Here is a 17,470-nt window from a genome sequence, read left to right on the forward strand (position 1 = left end):
AGCACGGTGGGAGGCCTTTCGGCCAATCGTGCCTGTGCTGTCTCTTTGAAAGAGCAGTCGTGCTTTCTCCCGCTGTTATCTCATTTTCTCTCTCCCTCCTCAGAGCCCCACACAACAGGCAAACAGAAGGAGAACACTCTACTAACGAGGAACTGGTGCAGGGAGTTGTTATAAATTTCGTCATGTACATATTTTAAAATTATTTTCGTTCATTTTGTTCTATTCAACTTTTCCCAGGGTCTTTTTAAGGAGCTGCTCAAAGGTTTAAAATTGGGGATGTTAAAAATTCTCCCCGTCTGGGAATTGAACCCCGGTCTCCTGCGTGACAGGCGGGGATACTCACCACTATACTAACGAGGAACTGAAAGGTGCCGAATCTGTCAGAGCAAAAATCGACCTGTGAACAGAGGGACAGAGGCAGAAGGGACAGAAATAAGAACAGAAGGAATAGGAGCAGGAGTGGGCCATTCGGCCCCTCGAGCCTGCCCCGCCATTCAATAAGATCATGGCTGATCAGATCTTCTACTCAACGCCACTTTCCTGCCCGCTCCCCATAACCCTTGACTCCACTGCAGCTCAAATATATGTCTATCTCCACCTTGAATATATTCAGTGGCTCCGCCTCCACAGCTCTCTGGGGTAGAGGATTCCAAAGATTCACGACATTCTGAGAGAAGAAAATCCTCCTCATCTCCGTTTTAAATGGGCGACCGGATATCCTGGAGCTTTGCCCCCTAGTTGTAGATTCCCCTAGGAGGGGAAATATCCTCCCTGCATCTATCCTGTCAAGCACCCTCAGAATCCTATACAGAGAGAGACAGGGACAAAGAGGGAGACAAAGATAGACATACAGAGCGAGACAGTCAGTTTGACGTCTTGCAGAGTGGTCCGAGGGATAAGGAACTTCAGTTATGTTGAGAGTTTGTGATTGTTTTCCTCAGACGGTTAAGAGGAAATTTAATAAGAGGCTTTCAAAATTACAAGGGGATTTGATTGAGCTAATAAGGAGAAAAACTTGCCAGTGGCAGGTATGACGGTAACCAGAGGAGACCAATTGAAGATAGCAGAATCAGTATGGGGAGAATTGTATTATGCAGCAAGGGCTCAGGCCTACTGAATATCTTACTGCTTAGAAATGTTATCACGGCCCAACTCTCTCTCACTAAAGTCTTGCACACTTTGCTAACTTTCAAATGTTGCATTCTTCAAACTGGCGTTGAGTTGATTGATAGCCGTGCTGTGATAAGCTAAGTTTGTTAGGGGGGTGCAGCCTGCAAGAAAATACATGGAAGTTTGATAATAACCGTGACTGTTCTGACACTGTCAGCTGCAGTTAAATGTGGGCATGTACACGTTTAAATTGTCTCGTCCCAAATGTAATTTCCTGCTGACTTTGAAACAGCAGGCATTTTACAAAAGGCAAGGAAGTGCATTGTGAACCTGTTGAGGCAGCAGCAGTGTTGAAATTGCAAAGGTTGATCAGGAGCAGGCATTGCTTCGCGCGGGTGCATTGATTGGAGGCATTTCAAACAGCCTCAAAACGCACTGCTCCCTAATCGGGAATCGAACCCGGGCCGCGGCAGTGAAAGCGCCGAATCTTAACCACTAGACCACCAGGGAAGCTGCAAGAAGCTGCCTGCCAGCAAGCAGAGCAACGCAGACTTAACTCCTTGCTGCTTTGAAATTCAGATCACTTTAACGCCAGGCAAACTTTTCGTACAAGATGACATCTTTTAGACGAGAACACAAAGGACATGTTCACTAAGCCACAGCATCAAGTGCGGGAAGGCGTCCATTTGCCATATATTTCCTTCTCTGCTTTTCTCAGAGACAGAGGCATAAAGTCAGAGAGAAGCCGTCGGGGAAGTGAAAACTGAACATCATAATATCCACGACATTGTAGAGGAAATGGTTATGCAGTGCTTGAGACAAAGCAGCAAACACACACAAAATACCCGTATGTGCTCTCTTTGTGTGGGTATGTCTCAGATATCCATCTCAGTGTCATGCATTCATGGAGGCTGGCAGCACGGTGGGAGGCCATTCGGCCAATCGTGCCTGTGCTGTCTCTTTGAAAGAGCAGTCGTGCTTTCTCCCGCTGTTATCTCATTTTCTCTCTCCCTCCTCAGAGCCCCACACAACAGGCAAACAGAAGGAGAACACTCTACTAACGAGGAACTGGTGCAGGGAGTTGTTATAAATTTCGTCATGTACATATTTTAAAATTATTTTCGTTCATTTTGTTCTATTCAACTTTTCCCAGGGTCTTTTTAAGGAGCTGCCCAAAGGTTTAAAATTGGGGATGTTAAAAATTCACCCCGTCGGGGAATTGAACCCCGGTCTCCCGCGTGACAGGCGGGGATACTCACCACTATACTAACGAGGAACTGAAAAGTGCCGAATCTGTCAGAGCAAAAATCGACCTGTGAACAGAGGGACAGAGGCAGAAGGGACAGAAATAAGAATAGAAGGAATAGGAGCAGGAGTGGGCCATTCGGCCCCTCGAACCTGCCCCGCCATTCAATAAGATCATGGCTGATCAGATCTTCTACTCAACGCCACTTTCCTGCCCGCTCCCCATAACCCTTGACTCCACTGCAGCTCAAATATATGTCTACCTCCACCTTGAATATATTCAGTGGCTCCGCCTCCACAGCTCTGTGGGGTAGAGGATTCCAAAGATTCACGACATTCTGAGAGAAGAAATTCCTCCTCATCTCCGTTTTAAATGGGCGACCGGATATCCTGGAGCTTTGCCCCCTAGTTGTAGATTCCCCCAGGAGGGGAAACATCCTCCCTGCATCTATCCTGTCAAGCAACCTCAGAATCCTATACAGAGAGAGACAGGGACAAAGAGGGAGACAAAGATAGACATACAGAGCGAGACACTCAGTTTGACGTCTTGCAGAGTGGTCCGAGGGATAAGGAACTTCAGTTATGTTGAGAGTTTGTGATTGTTTTCCTCAGACGGTTAAGAGGAAATTTAATAAGAGGCTTTCAAAATTACAAGGGGATTTGATTGAGGTAATAAGGAGAAACGCTTGCCAGTGGCAGGTATGACGGTAACCAGAGGAGACCAATTGAAGATAGCAGAATCAGTATGGGGAGAATTGTATGACGCAGCAAGGGCTCAGGCCTACTGAATATCTTACTGCTTAGAAATGTTATCACGGCCCAACTCTCTCTCACTAAAGTCTTGCACACTTTGCTAACTTTCAAATGTTGCATTCTTCAAACTGGCGTTGAGTTGATTGATAGCCGTGCTGTGATAAGCTAAGTTTGTTAGGGGGTGCAGCCTGCAAGAAAATACATGGAAGTTTGATAATAACCGTGACTGTTCTGACACTGTCAGCTGCAGTTAAATGTGGGCATATACGCGTTTAAATTGTCTCGTCCCAAATGTAATTTCCTGCTGACTTTGAAACAGCAGGCATTTTACAAAAGGCAAGGAAGTGCATTGTGTACTTGTTGAGGCATCAGCAGTGTTGAAATTGCTAAAGGTTGATCAGGAGCAGACATTGCTTCGCGCGGGTGCATTGATTGGAGGCATTTCAAACAGCCTCAAAACGCACTGTTCCCTAACCGGGAATCGAATCCTGGCCGCGGCGGTGAAAGCGCCGAATCCTAACCACTGGACCACCAGGGAAGCTGCAAGAAGTTGAAAAAAGCTGCCTGCCAGCAAGCAGAGCAACGCAGACTTTCCTCCTTGCTGCTTTGAAATTCAGATCACTTTCACGCCAGGCAAACTTTTCGGACAAGATGACATCTTTTAGACGAGAACACAAAGGACATGTTCACTAAGCCACAGCATCAAGTGCGGGAAGGGGTCCATTTGCCATATATTTCCTTCTATGCTTTTCTCAGAGACAGAGGCATAAAGTCAGAGAGAAGCCGTCGGGGAAGTGAAAACTGAACATCATAATATCCACGACATTGTCCAGGAAATGGTTATGCAGTGCTTGAGACAAAGCAGCAAACACACACAAAATACCCGTATGTGCTCTCTTTGTGTGGGTATGTCTCAGATATCCATCTCAGTGTCATGCATTCATGGAGGCTGGCAGCACGGTGGGAGGCCATTCGGCCAATCGTGCCTGTGCTGTCTCTTTGAAAGAGCAGTCGTGCTTTCTCCCGCTGTTATCTCATTTTCTCTCTCCCTCCTCAGTGCCGCACACAACAGGCAAACAGAAGGAGAACACTCTGCTAACGAGGAACTGGTGCAGGGAGTTGTTATAAATTTCGTCATGTTCATATTTTAAAATTATTTTCGATCATTTTGTTCTATTCAACTTTTCCCAGGGTCTTTTTAAGGAGCTGCCCAAAGGTTTAAAATTGGGGATGTTAAAAATTCTCCTCGTCGGGGAATTGAACCCCGGTCTCCCGCGTGACAGGCGGGGATACTCACCACTATACTAACGAGGAACTGAAAAGTGCCGAATCTGTCAGAGCAAAAATCGACCTGTGAACAGAGGGACAGAAATAAGAATAAGAACAGAAGGAATAGGAGCAGGAGTGGGCCATTCGGCCCCTCGAGCCTGCCCCGCCATTCAATAAGATCATGGCTGATCAGATCTTGTACTCAACGCCACTTTCCTGCCCGCTCCCCATAACCCTTGACTCCACTGCAGCTCAAATATATGTCTATCTCCACCTTGAATATATTCAGTGGCTCCGCCTCCACAGCTCTCTGGGGTAGAGGATTCCAAAGATTCACGACATTCTGAGAGAAGAAATTCCTCCTCATCTCCGTTTTAAATGGGCGACCGGATATCCTGGAGCTTTGCCCCCTAGTTGTAGATTCCCCCAGGAGGGGAAACATCCTCCCTGCATCTATCCTGTCAAGCACCCTCAGAATCCTATACAGAGAGAGACAGGGACAAAGAGGGAGACAAAGATAGACATACAGAGCGAGACACTCAGTTTGACGTCTTGCAGAGTGGTCCGAGGGATAAGGAACTTCAGTTATGTTGAGAGTTTGTGATTGTTTTCCTCAGACGGTTAAGAGGAAATTTAATAAGAGGCTTTCAAAATTACAAGGGGATTTGATTGAGGTAATAAGGAGAAACGCTTGCCAGTGGCAGGTATGACGGTAACCAGAGGAGACCAATTGAAGATAGCAGAATCAGTATGGGGAGAATTGTATTTCGCAGCAAGGGCTCAGGCCTACTGAATATCTTACTGCTTAGAAATGTTATCACGGCCCAACTCTCTCTCACTAAAGTCTTGCACACGTTGCTAACTTTCAAATGTTGCATTCTTCAAACTGGCGTTGAGTTGATTGATAGCCGTGCTGTGATAAGCTAAGTTTGTTAGGGGGGTGCAGCCTGCAAGAAAATACATGGAAGTTTGATAATAACCGTGACTGTTCTGACACTGTCAGCTGCAGTTAAATGTGGGCATGTACACGTTTAAATTGTCTCGTCACAAATGTAATTTCCTGCTGACTTTGAAACAGCAGGCATTTTACAAAAGGAAAGGAAGTGCATTGTGTCCCTGTTGAGGCAGCAGCAGTGTTGAAATTGCAAAGGTTGATCAGGAGCAGGCATTGCTTCGCGCGGGTGCATTGATTGGAGACATTTCAAACAGCATCAAAACGCACTGTTCCCTAATCGGGAATCGAACCCGGGCCGCGGCAGTGAAAGCGCCGAATCTTAACCACTAGACCACCAGGGAAGCTGCAAAAAGTTGCAAGAAGCTGCCTGCCAGCAAGCAGAGCAACGCAGACTTTCCTCCTTGCTGCTTTGAAATTCAGATCACTTTAACGCCAGGCAAACCTTTCGTACAAGATGACATCTTTTAGACGAGAACACAAAGGACATGTTCACTAAGCCACAGCATCAAGTGCGGGAAGGCGTCCATTTGCCATATATTTCCTTCTATGCTTTTCTCAGAGACAGAGGCATAAAGTCAAAGAGAAGCCGTCGGGGAAGTGAAAACTGACATCATAATATCCACGACATTGTCGAGGAAATGGTTATGCAGTGCTTGAGACAAAGCAGCAAACACACACAAAATACCCGTATGTGCTCTCTTTGTGTGGGTATGTCTCAGATATCCATCTCAGTGTCATGCATTCATGGAGGCTGGCAGGCCATTCGGCCAATCGTGCCTGTGCTGTCTCTTTGAAAGAGCAGTCGTGCTTTCTCCCGCTGTTATCTCATTTTCTCTCTCCCTCCTCAGAGCCCCACACAACAGGCAAACAGAAGGAGAACACTCTACTAACGAGGAACTGGTGCAGGGAGTTGTTATAAATTTCGTCATGTACATATTTTAAAATTATTTTCGTTCATTTTGTTCTATTCAACTTTTCCCAGGGTCTTTTTAAGGAGCTGCCCAAAGGTTTAAAATTGGGGATGTTAAAAATTCTCCCCGTCGGGGAATTGAACCCCGGTCTCCTGCGTGACAGGCGGGGATACTCACCACTATACTAACGAGGAACTGAAAGGTGCCGAATCTGCCAGAGCAAAAATCGACCTGTGAACAGAGGGACAGAGGCAGAAGGGACAGAAATAAGAACAGAAGGAATCGGAGCAGGAGTGGGCCATTCGGCCCCTCGAGCCTGCCCCGCCATTCAATAAGATCATGGCTGATCAGATCTTGTACTCAACGCCACTTTCCTGCCCGCTCCCCATAACCCTTGACTCCACTGCAGCTCAAATATATGTCTATCTCCACCTTGAATATATTCAGTGGCTCCGCCTCCACAGCTCTCTGGGGTAGAGGATTCCAAAGATTCACGACATTCTGAGAGAACAAATTCCTCCTCATCTCCGTTTTAAATGGGCGACCGGATATCCTGGAGCTTTGCCCCCTAGTTGTAGATTCCCCCAGGAGGGGAAACATCCTCCCTGCATCTATCCTGTCAAGCACCCTCAGAATCCTATACAGAGAGAGACAGGGACAAAGAGGGAGACAAAGATAGACATACAGAGCGAGACAGTCAGTTTGACGTCTTGCAGAGTGGTCCGAGGGATAAGGAACTTCAGTTATGTTGAGAGTTTGTGATTGTTTTCCTCAGACGGTTAAGAGGAAATTTAATAAGAGGCTTTCAAAATTACAAGGGGATTTGATTGAGGTAATAAGGAGAAACGCTTGCCAGTGGCAGGTATGACGGTAACCAGAGGAGACCAATTGAAGATAGCAGAATCAGTATGGGGAGAATTGTATTACGCAGCACGGGCTCAGGCCTACTGAATATCTTACTGCTTAGAAATGTTATCACGGCCCAACTCTCTCTCACTAAAGTCTTGCACACGTTGCTAACTTTCAAATGTTGCATTCTTCAAACTGGCGTTGAGTTGATTGATAGCCGTGCTGTGATAAGCTAAGTTTGTTAGGGGGGTGCAGCCTGCAAGAAAATACATGGAAGTTTGATAATAACCGTGACTGTTCTGACACTGTCAGCTGCAGTTAAATGTGGGCATATACGCGTTTAAATTGTCTCGTCCCAAATGTAATTTCCTGCTGACTTTGAAACAGCAGGCATTTTACAAAAGGCAAGGATGTGCATTGTGTAGCTGTTGAGGCATCAGCAGTGTTGAAATTGCTAAAGGTTGATCAGGAGCAGGCATTGCTTCGCGCGGGTGCATTGATTGGAGACATTTCAAACAGCATCAAAACGCACTGTTCCCTAATCGGGAATCGAACCGGGGCCGCGGCAGTGAAAGCGCCGAATCTTAACCACTAGACCACCAGGGAAGCTGCAAGAAGCTGCCTGCTAGCAAGCAGAGCAACGCAGACTTTCCTCCTTGCTGCTTTGAAATTCAGATCACTTTCACGCCAGGCAAACTTTTCGTACAAGATGACATCTTTTAGACGAGAACACAAAGGACATGTTCACTAAGCCACAGCATCAAGTGCGAGAAGGGGTCCATTTGCCATATATTTCCTTCTATGCTTTTCTCAGAGACAGAGGCATAAAGTCAGAGAGAAGCCGTCGGGGAAGTGAAAACTGAACATCATAATATCCACGACATTGTCCAGGAAATGGTTATGCAGTGCTTGAGACAAAGCAGCAAACACACACAAAATACCCGTATGTGCTCTCTTTGTGTGGGTATGTCTCAGATATCCATCTCAGTGTCATGCATTCATGGAGGCTGGCAGCACGGTGGGAGGCCTTTCGGCCAATCGTGCCTGTGCTGTCTCTTTGAAAGAGCAGTCGTGCTTTCTCCCGCTGTTATCTCATTTTCTCTCTCCCTCCTCAGTGCCCCACACAACAGGCGAACAGAAGGAGAACACTCTACTAACGAGGAACTGGTGCAGGGAGTTGTTATAAATTTCGTCATGTACATATTTTAAAATTATTTTCGTTCATTTTGTTCGATTCAACTTTTCCCAGGGTCTTTTTAAGGAGCTGCCCAAAGGTTTAAAATTGGGGATGTTAAAAATTCTCCCCGTCGGGGAATTGAACCCCGGTCTCCCGCGTGACAGGCGGGGATACTCACCACTATACTAACGAGGAACTGAAAGGTGCCGAATCTGTCAGAGCAAAAATCGACCTGTGAACAGAGGGACAGAGGCAGAAGGGACAGAAATAAGAACAGAAGGAATCGGAGCAGGAGTGGGCCATTCGGCCCCTCGAGCCTGCCCCGCCATTCAATAAGATCATGGCTGATCAGATCTTGTACTCAACGCCACCTTCCTGCCCGCTCCCCATAACCCTTGACTCCACTGCAGCTCAAATATATGTCTATCTCCACCTTGAATATATTCAGTGGCTCCGCCTCCACAGCTCTCTGGGGTAGAGGATTCCAAAGATTCACGACATTCTGAGAGAACAAATTCCTCCTCATCTCCGTTTTAAATGGGCGACCGGATATCCTGGAGCTTTGCCCCCGAGTTGTAGATTCCCCCAGGAGGGGAAACATCCTCCCTGCATCTATCCTGTCAAGCACCCTCAGAATTCTATACAGAGAGAGACAGGGACAAAGAGGGAGACAAAGATAGACATACAGAGCGAGACAGTCAGTTTGACGTCTTGCAGAGTGGTCCGAGGGATAAGGAACTTCAGTTATGTTGAGAGTTTGTGATTGTTTTCCTCAGACGGTTAAGAGGAAATTTAATAAGAGGCTTTCAAAATTACAAGGGGATTTGATTGAGGTAATAAGGAGAAACGCTTGCCAGTGGCAGGTATGACGGTAACCAGAGGAGACCAATTGAAGATAGCAGAATCAGTATGGGGAGAATTGTATTACGCAGCAAGGGCTCAGGCCTACTGAATATCTTACTGCTTAGAAATGTTATCACGGCCCAACTCTCTCTCACTAAAGTCTTGCACACGTTGCTAACTTTCAAATGTTGCATTCTTCAAACTGGCGTTGAGTTGATTGATAGCCGTGCTGTGATAAGCTAAGTTTGTTAGGGGGGTGCAGCCTGCAAGAAAATACATGGAAGTTTGATAATAACCGTGACTGTTCTGACACTGTCAGCTGCAGTTAAATGTGGGCATGTACACGTTTAAATTGTCTCGTCCCAAATGTAATTTCCTGCTGACTTTGAAACAGCAGGCATTTTACAAAAGGCAAGGAAGTGCATTGTGTACCTGTTGAGGCAGCAGCAGTGTTGAAATTGCAAAGGTTGATCAGGAGCAGGCATTGCTTCGCGCGGGTGCATTGATTGGAGGCATTTCAAACAGCCTCAAAACGCACTGTTCTCTAATCGGGAATCGAACCCGGGCCGCGGCAGTAAAAGCGCCGAATCTTAACCACTAGACCACCAGGGAAGCTGCAAAAAGCTGCCTGCCAGCAAGCAGAGCAACGCAGACTTTCCTCCTTGCTGCTTTGAAATTCAGATCACTTTCACGCCAGGCAAACTTTTCGGACAAGATGACATCTTTTAGACGAGAACACAAAGGACATGTTCACTAAGCCACAGCATCAAGTGCGGGAAGGGGTCCATTTGCCATATATTACCTTCTATTCTTTTCTCAGAGACAGAGGCATAAAGTCAGAGAGAAGCCGTCGGGGAAGTGAAAACTGAACATCATAATATCCACGACATTGTCCAGGAAATGGTTATGCAGTGCTTGAGACAAAGCAGCAAACACACACAAAATACCCGTATGTGCTCTCTTTGTGTGGGTATGTCTCAGATATCCATCTCAGTGTCATGCATTCATGGAGGCTGGCAGCACGGTGGGAGGCCATTCGGCCAATCGTGCCTGTGCTGTCTCTTTGAAAGAGCAGTCGTGCTTTCTCCCGCTGTTATCTCATTTTCTCTCTCCCTCCTCAGTGCCCCACACAACAGGCAAACAGAAGGAGAACACTCTACTAACGAGGAACTGGTGCAGGGAGTTGTTATAAATTTCGTCATGTTCATATTTTAAAATTATTTTCGTTCATTTTGTTCTATTCAACTTTTCCCAGGGTCTTTTTAAGGAGCTGCCCAAAGGTTTAAAATTGGGGATGTTAAAAATTCTCCCCGTCGGGGAATTGAACCCCGGTCTCCCGCGTGACAGGCGGGGATACTCACCACTATACTAACGAGGAACTGAAAGGTGCCGAATCTGTCAGAGCAAAAATCGACCTGTGAACAGAGGGACAGAGGCAGAAGGGACAGAAATAAGAACAGAAGGAATCGGAGCAGGAGTGGGCCATTCGGCCCCTCGAGCCTGCCCCGCCATTCAATAAGATCATGGCTGATCAGATCTTCTACTCAACGCCACTTTCCTGCCCGCTCCCCATAACCCTTGACTCCACTGCAGCTCAAATATATGTCTACCTCCACCTTGAATATATTCAGTGGCTCCGCCTCCACAGCTCTCTGGGGTAGAGGATTCCAAAGATTCACGACATTCTGAGAGAAGAAATTCCTCCTCATCTCCGTTTTAAATGGGCGACCGGATATCCTGGAGCTTTGCCCCCTAGTTGTAGATTCCCCCAGGAGGGGAAACATCCTCCCTGCATCTATCCTGTCAAGCACCCTCAGAATCCTATACAGAGAGAGACAGGGACAAAGAGGGAGACAAAGATAGACATACAGAGCGAGACACTCAGTTTGACGTCTTGCAGAGTGGTCCGAGGGATAAGGAACTTCAGTTATGTTGAGAGTTTGTGATTGTTTTCCTCAGACGGTTAAGAGGAAATTTAATAAGAGGCTTTCAAAATTACAAGGGGATTTGATTGAGGTAATAAGGAGAAACGCTTGCCAGTGGCAGGTATGACGGTAACCAGAGGAGACCAATTGAAGATAGCAGAATCAGTATGGGGAGAATTGTATTACGCAGCAAGGGCTCAGGCCTACTGAATATCTTACTGCTTAGAAATGTTATCACGGCCCAACTCTCTCTCACTAAAGTCTTGCACACGTTGCTAACTTTCAAATGTTGCATTCTTCAAACTGGCGTTGAGTTGATTGATAGCCGTGCTGTGATAAGCTAAGTTTGTTAGCGGGGTGCAGCCTGCAAGAAAATACATGGAAGTTTGATAATAACCGTGACTGTTCTGACACTGTCAGCTGCAGTTAAATGTGGGCATGTACACGTTTAAATTGTCTCGTCACAAATGTAATTTCCTGCTGACTTTGAAACAGCAGGCATTTTACAAAAGGCAAGGAAGTGCATTGTGTCCCTGTTGAGGCAGCAGCAGTGTTGAAATTGCAAAGGTTGATCAGGAGCAGGCATTGCTTCGCGCGGGTGCATTGATTGGAGACATTTCAAACAGCATCAAAACGCACTGTTCCCTAATCGGGAATCGAACCCGGGCCGCGGCAGTGAAAGCGCCGAATCTTAACCACTAGACCACCAGGGAAGCTGCAAGAAGCTGCCTGCCAGCAAGCAGAGCAACGCAGACTTTCCTCCTTGCTGCTTTGAAATTCAGATCACTTTCACGCCAGGCAAACTTTTCGTACAAGATGACATCTTTTAGACGAGAACACAAAGGACATGTTCACTAAGCCACAGCATCAAGTGCGGGAAGGGGTCCATTTGCCATATATTACCTTCTATGCTTTTCTCAGAGACAGAGGCATAAAGTCAGAGAGAAGCCGTCGGGGAAGTGAAAACTGAACATCATAATATCCACGACATTGTCCAGGAAATGGTTATGCAGTGCTTGAGACAAAGCAGCAAACACACACAAAATACCCGTATGTGCTCTCTTTGTGTGGGTATGTCTCAGATATCCATCTCAGTGTCATGCATTCATGGAGGCTGGCAGCACGGTGGGAGGCCATTCGGCCAATCGTGCCTGTGCTGTCTCTTTGAAAGAGCAGTCGTGCTTTCTCCCGCTGTTATCTCATTTTCTCTCTCCCTCCTCAGTGCCCCACACAACAGGCAAACAGAAGGAGAACACTCTCCTAACGAGGAACTGGTGCAGGGAGTTGTTATAAATTTCGTCATGTACATATTTTAAAATTATTTTCGTTCATTTTGTTCTATTCAACTTTTCCCAGGGTCTTTTTAAGGAGCTGCCCAAAGGTTTAAAATTGGGGATGTTAAAAATTCTCCTCGTCGGGGAATTGATCCGCGGTCTCCCGCGTGACAGGCGGGGATACTCACCACTATACTAACGAGGAACTGAAAGGTGCCGAATCTGTCAGAGCAAAAATCGACCTGTGAACAGAGGGACAGAGGGGACAGAAATAAGAATAAGAACAGAAGGAATAGGAGCAGGAGTGGGCCATTCGGTCCCTCGAACCTGCCCCGCCATTCAATAAGATCATGGCTGATCAGATCTTCTACTCAACGCCACTTTCCTGCCCGCTCCCCATAACCCTTGACTCCACTGCAGCTCAAATATATGTCTACCTCCACCTTGAATATATTCAGTGGCTCCGCCTCCACAGCTCTCTGGGGTAGATGATTCCAAAGATTCACAACATTCTGAGAGAAGAAATTCCTCCTCATCTCCGTTTTAAATGGGCGACCGGATATCCTGGAGCTTTGCCCCCTAGTTGTAGATTCCCCCAGGAGGGGAAACATCCTCCCTGCATCTATCCTGTCAAGCACCCTCAGAATCCTATACAGAGAGAGACAGGGACAAAGAGGGAGACAAATATAGACATACAGAGCGAGACAGTCAGTTTGACGTCTTGCAGAGTGGTCCGAGGGATAAGGAACTTCAGTTATGTTGAGAGTTTGTGATTGTTTTCCTCAGACGGTTAAGAGGAAATTTAATAAGAGGCTTTCAAAATTACAAGGGGATTTGATTGAGGTAATAAGGAGAAACGCTTGCCAGTGGCAGGTATGACGGTAACCAGAGGAGACCAATTGAAGATAGCAGAATCAGTATGGGGAGAATTGTATTATGCAGCAAGGGCTCAGGCCTACTGAATATCTTACTGCTTAGAAATGTTATCACGGCCCAACTCTCTCTCACTAAAGTCTTGCACACTTTGCTAACTTTCAAATGTTGCATTCTTCAAGCTGGCGTTGAGTTGATTGATAGCCGTGCTGTGATAAGCTAAGTTTGTTAGGGGGGTGCAGCCTGCAAGAAAATACATGGAAGTTTGATAATAACCGTGACTGTTCTGACACTGTCAGCTGCAGTTAAATGTGGGCATGTACACGTTTAAATTGTCTCGTCCCAAATGTAATTTCCTGCTGACTTTGAAACAGCAAGCATTTTACAAAAGGCAAGGAAGTGCATTGTGTACCTGTTGAGGCAGCAGCAGTGTTGAAATTGCAAAGGTTGATCAGGAGCAGACATGGCTTCGCGCCGGTGCATTGATTGGAGGCATTTCAAACAGCCTCAAAACGCACTGTTCCCTAACCGGGAATCGAACCCGGGCCGTGGTGGTGAAAGCGCCGAATCCTAACCACTAGACCACCAGGGAAGCTGCAAGAAGCTGCCTGCCAGCAAGCAGAGCAACGCAGACTTTCCTCCTTGCTGCTTTGAAATTCAGATCACTTTCACGCCAGGCAAACTTTTCGTACAAGATGACATCTTTTAGACGAGAACACAAAGGACATGTTCACTAAGCCACAACATCAAGTGCGGGAAGGGCTCCATTTGCCATATATTTCCTTCTCTGCTTTTCTCAGAGACAGAGGCATAAAGTCAGAGAGAAGCCGTCGGGGAAGTGAAAACTGAACATCATAATATCCACGACATTGTCCAGGAAATGGTTATGCAGTGCTTGAGACAAAGCAGCAAACACACACAAAATACCCGTATGTGCTCTCTTTGTGTGGGTATGTCTCAGATATCCATCTCAGTGTCATGCATTCATGGAGGCTGGCAGCACGGTGGGAGGCCATTCGGCCAATCGTGCCTGTGCTGTCTCTTTGAAAGAGCAGTCGTGCTTTCTCCCGCTGTTATCTCATTTTCTCTCTCCCTCCTCAGTGCCCCACACAACAGGCAAACAGAAGGAGAACACTCTACTAACGAGGAACTGGTGCAGGGAGTTGTTATAAATTTCGTCATGTTCATATTTTAAAATTATTTTCGTTCATTTTGTTCTATTCAACTTTTCCCAGGGTCTTTTTAAGGAGCTGCCCAAAGGTTTAAAATTGGGGATGTTAAAAATTCTCCCCGTCGGGGAATTGAACCCCGGTCTCCCGCGTGACAGGCGGGGATACTCACCACTATACTAACGAGGAACTGAAAAGTGCCGAATCTGTCAGAGCAAAAATCGACCTGTGAACAGAGGGACAGAGGCAGAAGGGACAGAAATAAGAATAGAAGGAATAGAAGCAGGAGTGGGCCATTCGGTCCCTCGAACCTGCCCCGCCATTCAATAAGATCATGGCTGATCAGATCTTCTACTCAACGCCACTTTCCTGCCCGCTCCCCATAACCCTTGACTCCACTGCAGCTCAAATATATGTCTACCTCCACCTTGAATATATTCAGTGGCTCCGCCTCCACAGCTCTCTGGGGTAGATGATTCCAAAGATTCACAACATTCTGAGAGAAGAAATTCCTCCTCATCTCCGTTTTAAATGGGCGACCGGATATCCTGGAGCTTTGCCCCCTAGTTGTAGATTCCCCCAGGAGGGGAAACATCCTCCCTGCATCTATCCTGTCAAGCACCCTCAGAATCCTATACAGAGAGAGACAGGGACAAAGAGGGAGACAAAGATAGACATACAGAGCGAGACAGTCAGTTTGACGTCTTGCAGAGTGGTCCGAGGGATAAGGAACTTCAGTTATGTTGAGAGTTTGTGATTGTTTTCCTCAGACGGTTAAGAGGAAATTTAATAAGAGGCTTTCAAAATTACAAGGGGATTTGATTGAGGTAATAAGGTGAAACGCTTGCCAGTTGCAGGTATGACGGTAACCAGAGGAGACCAATTGAAGATAGCAGAATGGGGAGAATTGTATTACGCAGCAAGGGCTCAGGCCTACTGAATATCTTACTGCTTAGAAATGTTATCACGGCCCAACTCTCTCTCACCAAAGTCTTGCACACGTTGCTAACTTTCAAATGTTGCATTCTTCAAACTGGCGTTGAGTTGATTGATAGCCGTGCTGTGATAAGCTATGTTTGTTAGGGGGGTGCAGCCTGCAAGAAAATACATGGAAGTTTGATAATAACAGTGACTGTTCTGACACTGTCAGCTGCAGTTAAATGTGGGCATGTACACGTTTAAATTGTCTCGTCCCAAATGTAATTTCCTGCTGACTTTGAAACAGCAGGCATTTTACAAAAGGCAAGGAAGTGCATTGTGTACCTGTTGAGACATCAGCAGTGTTGAAATTGCAAAGGTTGATCAGGAGCAGACATTGCTTCGCGCGGGTGCATTGATTGGAGGCATTTCAAACAGCCTCAAAACGCACTGTTCTCTAACCGGGAATCGAACCACGGGCCACGGCGGTGAAAGCGCCGTATCCTAACCACTAGGGAAGCTGCAAGAAGCTGCAAGAAGCTGCCTGCCAGCAAGCAGAGCAACGCAGACTTTCCTCCTTGCTGCTTTGAAATTCAGATCACTTTCACGCCAGGCAAACTTTTCGTACAAGATGACATCTTTTAGACGAGAACACAAAGGACATGTTCACTAAGCCACAGCATCAAGTGCGGGAAGGGGTCCATTTGCCATATATTTCCTTCTATGCTTTTCTCAGAGACAGAGGCATAAAGTCAGAGAGAAGCCGTCGGGGAAGTGAAAACTGAACATCATAATATCCACGACATTGTCCAGGAAATGGTTATGCAGTGCTTGAGACAAAGCAGCAAACACACACAAAATACCCGTATGTGCTCTCTTTGTGTGGGTATGTCTCAGATATCCATCTCAGTGTCATGCATTCATGGAGGCTGGCAGCACGGTGGGAGGCCATTCGGCCAATCGTGCCTGTGCTGTCTCTTTGAAAGAGCAGTCGTGCTTTCTCCCGCTGTTATCTCATTTTCTCTCTCCCTCCTCAGTGCCCCACACAACAGGCAAACAGAAGGAGAACACTCTACTAACGAGGAACTGGTGCAGGGAGTTGTTATAAATTTCGTCATGTTCATATTTTAAAATTATTTTCGTTCATTTTGTTCTATTCAACTTTTCCCAGGGTCTTTTTAAGGAGCTGCCCAAAGGTTTAAAATTGGGGATGTTAAAAATTCTCCCCGTCGGGGAATTGAACCCCGGTCGCCCGCGTGACAGGCGGGGATACTCACCACTATACTAACGAGGAACTGAAAGGTGCCGAATCTGTCAGAGCAAAAATCGACCTGTGAACAGAGGGACAGAGGCAGAAGGGACAGAAATAAGAACAGAAGGAATCGGAGCAGGAGTGGGCCATTCGGCCCCTCGAGCCTGCCCCGCCATTCAATAAGATCATGGCTGATCAGATCTTTTACTCAACGCCACTTTCCTGCCCGCTCCCCATAACCCTTGACTCCACTGCAGCTCAAATATATGTCTATCTCCACCTTGAATATATTCAGTGGCTCCGCCTCCACAGCTCTCTGGGGTAGAGGATTCCAAAGATTCACGACATTCTGAGAGAACAAATTCCTCCTCATCTCCGTTTTAAATGGGCGACCGGATATCCTGGAGCTTTGCCCCCTAGTTGTAGATTCCCCCAGGAGGGGAAACATCCTCCCTGCATCTATCCTGTCAAGCACCCTCAGAATCCTATACAGAGAGAGACAGGGACAAAGAGGGAGACAAAGATAGACATACAGAGCGAGACAGTCAGTTTGACGTCTTGCAGAGTGGTCCGAGGGATAAGGAACTTCAGTTATGTTGAGAGTTTGTGATTGTTTTCCTCAGACGGTTAAGAGGAAATTTAATAAGAGGATTTCAAAATTACAAGGGGATTTGATTGAGGTAATAAGGAGAAACGCTTGCCAGTGGCAGGTATGACGGTAACCAGAGGAGACCAATTGAAGATAGCAGAATCAGTATGGGGAGAACTGTATTACGCAGCAAGGGCTCAGGCCTACTGAATATCTTACTGCTTAGAAATGTTATCACGGCCCAACTCTCTCTCACTAAAGTCTTGCACCCGTTGCTAACTTTCAAATGTTGCATTCTTCAAACTGGCGTTGAGTTGATTGATAGCCGTGCTGTGATAAGCTAAGTTTGTTAGGGGGG

General features: G+C 46.5%; 4 non-coding genes across 4 annotated transcripts; all 4 read right to left on the bottom strand.

Annotated features, from left to right (window-relative positions):
• Positions 1-4,350: 4,350 nt before the first annotated feature.
• On the bottom strand, positions 4,351-4,422 carry trnad-guc (transfer RNA aspartic acid (anticodon GUC)). Its single transcript has one exon. It is a non-coding gene; the product is annotated as a tRNA-Asp (tRNA).
• Positions 4,423-8,392: 3,970 nt separating this feature from the next.
• trnad-guc (transfer RNA aspartic acid (anticodon GUC)) lies at positions 8,393-8,464 on the bottom strand. Its single transcript has one exon. It is a non-coding gene; the product is annotated as a tRNA-Asp (tRNA).
• A 1,954-nt stretch (positions 8,465-10,418) lies between these two features.
• On the bottom strand, positions 10,419-10,490 carry trnad-guc (transfer RNA aspartic acid (anticodon GUC)). Its single transcript has one exon. It is a non-coding gene; the product is annotated as a tRNA-Asp (tRNA).
• Positions 10,491-14,470: 3,980 nt separating this feature from the next.
• Positions 14,471-14,542, bottom strand: trnad-guc (transfer RNA aspartic acid (anticodon GUC)). Its single transcript has one exon. It is a non-coding gene; the product is annotated as a tRNA-Asp (tRNA).
• Positions 14,543-17,470: the final 2,928 nt, after the last annotated feature.

This window comes from Somniosus microcephalus, unplaced genomic scaffold (assembly GCF_052327205.1).
Source record: "Somniosus microcephalus isolate GS21.2 unplaced genomic scaffold, FLI_Smic_1.0 unresolved_chr5, whole genome shotgun sequence".
NCBI lineage: Eukaryota > Metazoa > Chordata > Chondrichthyes > Squaliformes > Somniosidae > Somniosus > Somniosus microcephalus.